Source organism: Chiloscyllium punctatum, chromosome 30 (assembly GCF_047496795.1).
Source record: "Chiloscyllium punctatum isolate Juve2018m chromosome 30, sChiPun1.3, whole genome shotgun sequence".
Lineage (NCBI taxonomy): Eukaryota > Metazoa > Chordata > Chondrichthyes > Orectolobiformes > Hemiscylliidae > Chiloscyllium > Chiloscyllium punctatum.
Window position 1 is genome coordinate 22,226,367 of NC_092768.1, and position 8,459 is coordinate 22,234,825.

General features: G+C 42.1%; 1 protein-coding gene across 4 annotated transcripts in view; it reads right to left on the reverse strand.

Annotated features, from left to right (window-relative positions):
* The window catches only part of LOC140455252 (zinc-binding protein A33-like), a 476,866-nt gene that overhangs the window by 140,644 nt on the left and 327,763 nt on the right, over positions 1 to 8,459 (reverse strand). The window lies entirely within an intron of this gene.

The window sequence follows — 8,459 nt, forward strand, 5'->3', positions numbered from 1 at the left end:
CGAAATATTGTCTTCTCCAAATCCTGATCATGCCTAGCTTCTTGTGTTCTTCCAGCCTCCTGGCTGTTTGAAAATGATTAACCCGAGCAGTGGAAGGTGCTTCTACATCCATACATTGTTATTTCCAGTCTTCGGGGGAAAAATAGTAACAGATTTACTGACAGTACATGGGGAAAATCACATCCTTGTGACATCGCTTTTGTAAATTTCTTAAAGTTCAATGGTCTGAGCAACAAAATGAGTGCAACCATCATTGAAACAAAGACTTCGATTATCAGCTTATTCACTGTGCCAACGCAAATTGTCTCTGACAAAAAACACATTTCACTGGCAAAGCATATCAAGATGTATGTTAATTGGGGAGTTACTCATATCATATTGTCATCCCATAATCAAGTTTAGCACAACTAATGATGCATACATCAAATTCATATACTTCAAGTGTCGACCATAAAAACAAGATTTTCTCATTGCAATGCCAAATGTTCAACACTAATTGGGAAAGGACTATCATCCCCAACACAACTTAGACTTGGAAGGACCACCACAATTAGGCACCAGACACAGAGAATGGATCAGAAATCCAGTCACAAGTGCTTGGATACCAGGAAACGTTTCTAAGGTATACAATCAACCCATGTTGTATGAGATCATGATTGATCACCACGCTACATTGTAAAACAACAAAAGCCAACTCCAGAGCAATGTCAGATGTGCTGAGAGTTCGGAATAGAAGACTAAAGGTCAGGATTGTGTGATGATGCCAGCATCAAGATGACCAAGAGGAACCGTAAATAACACATACCTCTCCAAATGGGCATATAATTATCAGATCAGGGCATACTGTGAAAAATATTATGTCAAAATTTAAGTTGTTAATCTTGTTAACTTTGTTCATACATATCTGTATAGGTACAGAATTGACAACGTGTAGTTATGCACAACATTGTTTATCGATGTGGGATATCTTTTTGGAAACTTTTGAGATATTATGTTATGTCTCACAGCAGAAGTCTAATGTACCTTCAATAACATGTTCATATCATCACTATATCATAACATGTGACTTGAAGCTCTCAGTCTCTAACTTACTGAACTCGGTCCTTTTGCAACATGACATGCCAAGTGAAGCATGCAGTAATGCATATGAATTGTTCAGCTTAAGCCTGGTCGTGCAAATGGATTTAGTGGTGGTGCAGATAACAAGTACTGGACTAAAAATTGCTTGAATTCTTCAGTACTATGCGACCCACATCTCGTGTTATGAAAACAATGCAAGTATCATTGCATGATAGCGTAGACCATCAGCATTCACATGTCATCTCTCTTCACAGATCTTGCCAGTCCTGCTGAGTTTCACCAGCAATTTCTGTTTTATTTTACATCATCACAAATGCAGTATTATGTTTTTATCAAAGTAGGAATGTTATAGTTCAATTATTTAGGGCATTCATGTCACTACATAGATGCATAGAATGCCAGTGGACCGAGAGGTGGCAGATGGAACTTAATTTAGATAAATGTGAGGTACTGCCACTTGGAAAGACAAATCAGGCCAGGACTTGTACACTTCAGAGTAAGATCCTGGGGAGTGTGGCTCAACAAAGAGACCTTGAGTGCAGGTTCATATTTCCTTGAGGGTGGAGTCACATGTAGGTAGGAGAGTGAAGGGGGAGTTTGGTATGCTTGCATTTATTGGTCATCAGATTGAAAAAGGAGTTGGAAGGTCATGTTGTGGCTGTACAGGATAGTCTTTCGGCCACTTTTGGATTATCGTGTGCAATTCTTGGTCTCCCTACTATGAGAAAGATGACAAATTTGAGGGGGTTCAGAGGAGATCCACAGGGCTGTTTCTTGGGTTGAAGAGTTTGAGCTGTATGAAGACACTGGATAGGTTGGGGCTGTTTTCCCTGGAGAGTCGAAGGCTGAATAGTGACCTTATGGGTATTTCAAAAAATCATGAGGGTCATGGATAGGGTAAATCGACAAGGAACTTTTTCCTAGGTTGGGTGGGTTCAGGACTAGAGGTTTAGGATGAGCGGGAAAAGATTTAAAAGGGACATAAGGTGCAACTCTTTCACCGGTTGTGAAAGGGGGTGTTGCATGGATAGCATGAGCTGCTCAAAGAAATGCTGCAGATTGGTACAATTACTACATTGAAAAGGTACCTGGATGGGTTTATGAATTGAAAGGGTTAGAGGGGTATGGGTCAAGTGCAAACAAATGGGACTAGATTTATTAGGATTTCTGGTCAGCAGGCACAAGTTGGACTGAAGGGGTTGTTTCATGCTGTACATCCGTACCAATCTATCTTTTGGGGTCCGTTCAGTTTTTGGAACCTCCTGCTCCCTCCAGGAAATAACATATTGCACATGTAAAAAACTCCATGGTTTGTTCGTTGGAACTGTTGGGAAAGTCTTTGTTCTCCAAAGACTGAACAGACTTGAATGGCTTAAGTGACTGTGCATGTCTTTTTTACCGAACGAAATAAATGTTTGAAATAAAAAGGAAATCTGGAGGGGGAAGCAAGATGCAGATTCATAAAGCTAAACCTTGCAGCCTTTTGTGCTGTTTGTGAACATCTGAAGCATGAGCAATGAGCTCTGAGATAGGATTGTTCCCAGAGAGGAGACACACGGTGAGTGCCCTCTTGGTAGGGGAGGTGATGGCTGAATATTATTATCGTTGGACCTGTTAATCCAGAGAGCCTGGCCATGGTCTGGGGACCCGGTTCAAATACTGCTATGGAAGAAGGTGACATTTGTATTCAACAAAAATCTGGAAACTTAGAATTTAATGAGGACCATGAATCCATTGTCGATTGTTAGGAAAACCCACCTAGTCAACTAATATCCTTTCGGGATGAAAACTGCCATACTGACCTGGTCTGGCCTACATGTGACTCTAGACCCACATCAATGTGGTTGACTCTTAACTGCCCTCTGGGCAATTAGGGATGGACAATAAATGCTGACTGAGGCCCTCATCACGTGAATGAATTCAAAAAAACATAGTGCCTCAATCCAATCCAGAAAATCACTCCATTAGAAATGAATGGAGGAAATGGAGTGGGCAATGTGTACAAAGTGCGATCCTGAAAAGTAGAATCAGAAAATGAAATGAGTAAACATTTGGGATTTGCTTTCCCAAAAAGTCAGTCCCTCGCATTTATCTGAATTAAGCTCCATCTGCCACTTCTCATCCCATTGGCCCATCTGGTCAAGATCCTGTTGTAATCTGAGGTAACCCTTTGTGCTGTCCACTACACCTCCAATTTTGGTGTCATTTGCAAACTTACTAACTGTACCTCTTACGCTCGCATCTAAATCATTTATGGAAATGACAAAAATTAGAGGACACAGCACCGATCCTTGCAGCACTCCACTGGTCACAGGCCTCCAGTCTGAAAAACAACCCTTCACCACCACCCTCTGTCTTCTACCTTTGAGTAAGTTCTGTACCCAAATGACTAGCTCTTCCTGTTTTCCATGAGATCTAACCTTGCGAATCAGTCTCCCATGGGGAACCTTGTCGAATGCCTTACTGAAGTCCACATAATTCACATCTACCGCTCTGCCCTCATCAATCCTCTTTGTTACTTCTTCAATAAACTCAATCAAGTTGAGATACATGATTTCCCACACACAAAGCCATGTTGACTATCCCTAATAAGCCTTTGCATGTCCAAGTACAGGTACATCCTGTCCCTCAGTATTCCCTCCAACAACTTGCCCACCACCGAGGTCAGGCTCACTGGTCTATAGTTCCCTGGCTTGTCCTTGCTACCCTTCTTAAACTGTGGCACCACGTTTGCCAAACCCGCAGTCTTCTGGCACCTCACCTGTGACTATCGATGTTATAAATATCTCAGCAAGGGGCCCAGCAATCACTTCTCTAGCTTCCCACAGAGTTTTCGGGTACTCTTGATCAGGTCCCGGGGATTTATCCACCTTTACCCATTTCAAGACATCCAGCACTTCCTCCTCTGTAATCTAGACATTTTGCAAGATGTCACCATCTATTTCCCTACAGTCAATATCTTCCATACCCTTTTACATAGTAAATACTGATGCAAAATACTCATTTAGTATCTCCCCCATTTTCTGTGGCACCACACAAAGGCCGCCTTGCTGATTTTTGAGGGGCCCAATTCTCTCCCTAGTTACCCTTTTGTCCTTAATGTATATGTAAAAACCCTTTGGATTCTCCTTAATTCTATTTGCCAAAGCAATCTCATGTCCCCTTTTTTGCCCTCCTGATTTCCCTCTAAAGTATCCTCCTACTTCCTTTATACTCTTCTAAGCATTCACTCGATCTATGCTGTCTATACCTTACATATGCTTCCTTCTTTTTCTTAACCAAACCCTCAGTTTCTTTAGTCATCCAGCATTCCCTATACCTACCAGCCTTTCTTTTCACCCTGACAATCATATGCTTTCTCTGGATTCTTGTTGTCTCATTTCTGAAAGCATCCCATTTCCAGACATCCCCTGACCAGCGAACATCTGCCCCAAACAGCTTTCAAAAGTTCTTGCCTGATATGGTCAAAATTGGCCTTTCTCCAATTGAGAACTTCAACTTTTAGATCTGGTCTATCCTTTTCCATCACTATTTTAAAACGAATAGAATTATGGTCGCTGGCCCCAAAGTGCTCATCCATTGACAGTCACCTGTCCTGCCTTATTTCCCAAGAGTAGGTCACGTTTTGCACCTTCTCTTGTAGGTACATCCACATACTGAATCAGAAAATTGTCTTGTACACACTTAAGAAATTCCTCTCCATCTAAACCTTGAACACTATGGCAGCCCCAGTCTATGTTTGGAAAGTTAAAATCCCCTACAATAACCACCCTATTATTCTTACAGATCGCTGAGATCTTCTTACAAGTTTGTTTCTCAATTTCCCTCTGACTATTCGGGGGTCTATAATACAATCCCAGTAACATGATCATCCCTTTCTTATTTCTCAGTTCCACCCGAATACCTTCTCTAGATGTATTTCCAGGAATATCCTCCCTCAACACTGCTGTAATGCTATCCCTTATCAAAAATGCCATTCCCCCCTCCTCTCTTGCCTCCTTTTTCTATCCTTCCAGTAACATTTGTATCCTGGAACATTAAGCTGCCAGTCCTGCCCATCCCTGAGCCATATTTCTGTAATTGCTATGATGTCCCAGTCCCATGTTCCTACCATGCCCTGAGTTCATCAGCCTTCCCTGTTAGGCCCCTTGCATTGAAATAAATGCAGTTTAATTTATTAGTTTTACCTTGTCTCTATTTGCCCTGACTTTTTGACTCACTTCTCTTCTCAACTGTACCAGTCTCTTTCCTCACTATCTCCCTGGGTCTCCTCCACCCTCCCCACCTCTCCCACAAACACCCCCCACCCCCCACCTGACTAGTTCAAATCCTCCTGAGCAGCCCTAGCAAATTTCCCTGCCAGCATATTAGTCCTCTTCCAAATTAGGTGCAATCTGTCCTTCTTGTACAGGTCATTTCTACCCCAAAAGAGGTTCCAATGATTCAGAAGTGTGAATCCTTCTCCCAAACACCAGCTCCTCAGCCATGCATTCATCTGGTCTATCCTCCTATTCTTGCCCTCGCTAGCTCGTAGCACTGGGAGTAATCCAGATATTACTACTCTCAAGGACCTCCTTATTAAATTTCTGCCTAACTCTCTGTAATTTCCCTTCAGAATGTCAACCTTTTCCCTTCTGATGTTATTGGTTGCAATGTGGACAGTGACCTCTTGCTGGCTCCTCTCCCCAGTGAGAACATTCTGCACCCTGTCTGAGACATCCTTGATCTTGCCACTAGAGAAGCAACACACCATTCTGCTTTTTTTCTGCTGGCCACATAAGCGTCTGTCTGTTCCTCGGCCTTCAGAATCCCCGAACACAATTGATCTCTTGGAAGTCAATGTACCCCTCCTTGCATTAGAGCCAGTCTCAATACCAGAAACTTGGCTGTTCATGCTACTTCCCCCTGAGAATCCATCACCCCACTACATTTTCCAAAACAGCATACCTGTTTGAAATGGGTATATCCACAAAAGACTCCTGCACTAGCTGCCTACCTCTCTTACCTTTCCCGGAGTTAACCCGTCTATGTGCCTGTATCTGAGACTTACCCCCGTGCCTTCCTATAATTGCCATCCATCACATACTGTTGCTGTTGCAAATTCCTCATTGCTTCTAACTGTCTCTCCAACTAATCCATTTGATCTGATAATATTCGCATCCAACAGCATTTATGGCACATATAAAACATGGAACATAGAACAATACAGCACAGAACAGGCCCTTTGGCCCTTGATATTGCACCAGTCTGTGAACTAATCTAAGCCCATCCCCCTTCATCATCCATGTGCTTATCCAAGGATTGTTTAAATCTCACTAATGTTGCTGAGTTAACGACATTGGCAGACAGGGCATTCCATGCCCTTAGCATTCACTGAGTATAGAACCTGCCTCTGACATCTGTCTTAAATCTATCACCCCTCAATTGGTAGGTATGCCCCCTCGTACAAGCTGATGTCATCATCCTCATAAAAACACTTTAACTGTCTACCCATCTTGTATGTCTCTATTAAATACCATCTTAGCCTTCTTCTCTCCAAGGAGAACAGACCAAGGTCTCTCAGCTTTCCTCATAAGACCAACCCTCCAGGACAGGCAACATCCTGGTAAATCTCTTCTACACCTTTTCCGATGCTTTTACATCTTTCCTGTAATGGCCAACCAGAACTGTACACAATATTCCAAGTGTGGCTGCACTACCATTTTGTATGGTTGCAGCATGACATTATGGCTCTGGAACTCAATACCTCTACCAATAAAACTGAACACACCATATGCTTTCTTAACAGCGCTATCAACCTGGGTGGCAACTTTTAGGGATCTATGTACATGGACTCCAAGATCCCTCTGGATACCCACATTACCAAGAATCTTTCCATTGACCCAGTATTCTGCCATCCTGTTATTCTTCCCAAAGTGAGTCACCTCACATTTATCTGCATTGAACTCATTTGCCACCTCTCAGCCCAAATCTGCAGTTTATCCAAGATCCCCTGCAACCTACAATATTCTTCCACACTGTCAACTTTTCCATTGACTTTAGTGTCCTCTGCAAACTTACTAATCAATCCACCTATGCCTGCATCCAAGTCATTTATAAAAGTGACAAACAGCAGTGGTCCTAGAATAGATCCTCGTGGCACACCACCAGTAATCAGACTCCAGGCTGAATATTTTTCATCAACCACCACTCGCTGCCTTCTCACAGAAAACCAGTTTCTAATCCAAACTGCTAAATCAACCTCAGTCCCGTGCCTCTGCATTTTCTCCAACAGCCTACTGTGTGGAACATTATCAAAGGCTTTACTGAAGTCCAAGTCAACTGCCCTACTCTCATCCATATGCTTGGTCACCTTCTCAAAAAAACTCAATGATGTTTGTGAGATATAACATGCCCTTTACAAAACCATGGTGACTATCTGAAATCAAATTGTTGCTTGCTAAATGGTTTAAAATCTACCTGTTAGAATCCTCTCCAAAACTTTTCCTACAACAGATGTACGGCTTACTGGTCTATAATTACCTGGGTCATCTTTACTGCCCTTCTTGGACAACATTTGCATTCCTCCAGTCCTCTGGTACTAATCCTGTAGATAATGATGACTCAAAGATCAAGACCAAAAGCTCCAACATCTCCTCCCTTCCCAGAGAATCTTCGGATAAATCTAATCTGGCTCAGGAGACTTGTCTCCTTTCGCTCATTCTAGAATTGATGACACCTCTTTTTTAACTAACCTCAATCCTAGAATCCACAGTAACCCTTAAACTCTCTTGAAACTCCCACATCTGACAAGAAGTGCATATCACTGTACTAAAGGCCATTTTTGCTCCTTCACAATCTACACACCCAGAAAATAACACACTCCTATTCCTCTACAAAACACTGCCCCACTTTAAATTAATAATTCTGGCTTATATTTTAAATTTAATCAAGAGACATATCTTCAAAAACATATGCACAAGAAAGAACCCACTCTACCCACGACTAAAGACTTTCTGTAGGCCACTTAAACAACTAAATTGTCTGATTCTGTGCTGTTAACTTCACCCAAACAGTTCCTCCACGATCAGTTGTGAATTTCACTGTTTGTTAATTTTCCTAGACACACTCCAGAGATACATGAATTCAAATCAGCAATTGCAGTAACTGTGCAGGTGCCCTCCCTCTCTCCAGCACTGCCTTCACCATGTGTTTCCTTTGTCTGTTCTGCTCCCTTTTAAAACTGCTGTTGTTTTGCCTTTTTCAAAGGAAATATTAGAATTCTCTGTTAATGTGTAATACATTCTGCAGTGTTTAACTGGCTCTGAATTCGTCGACATCAAACAATTTTATTGTCATCAGGGTCTTGTTTTCACAGGGACAGCGACACTGCTATCAAG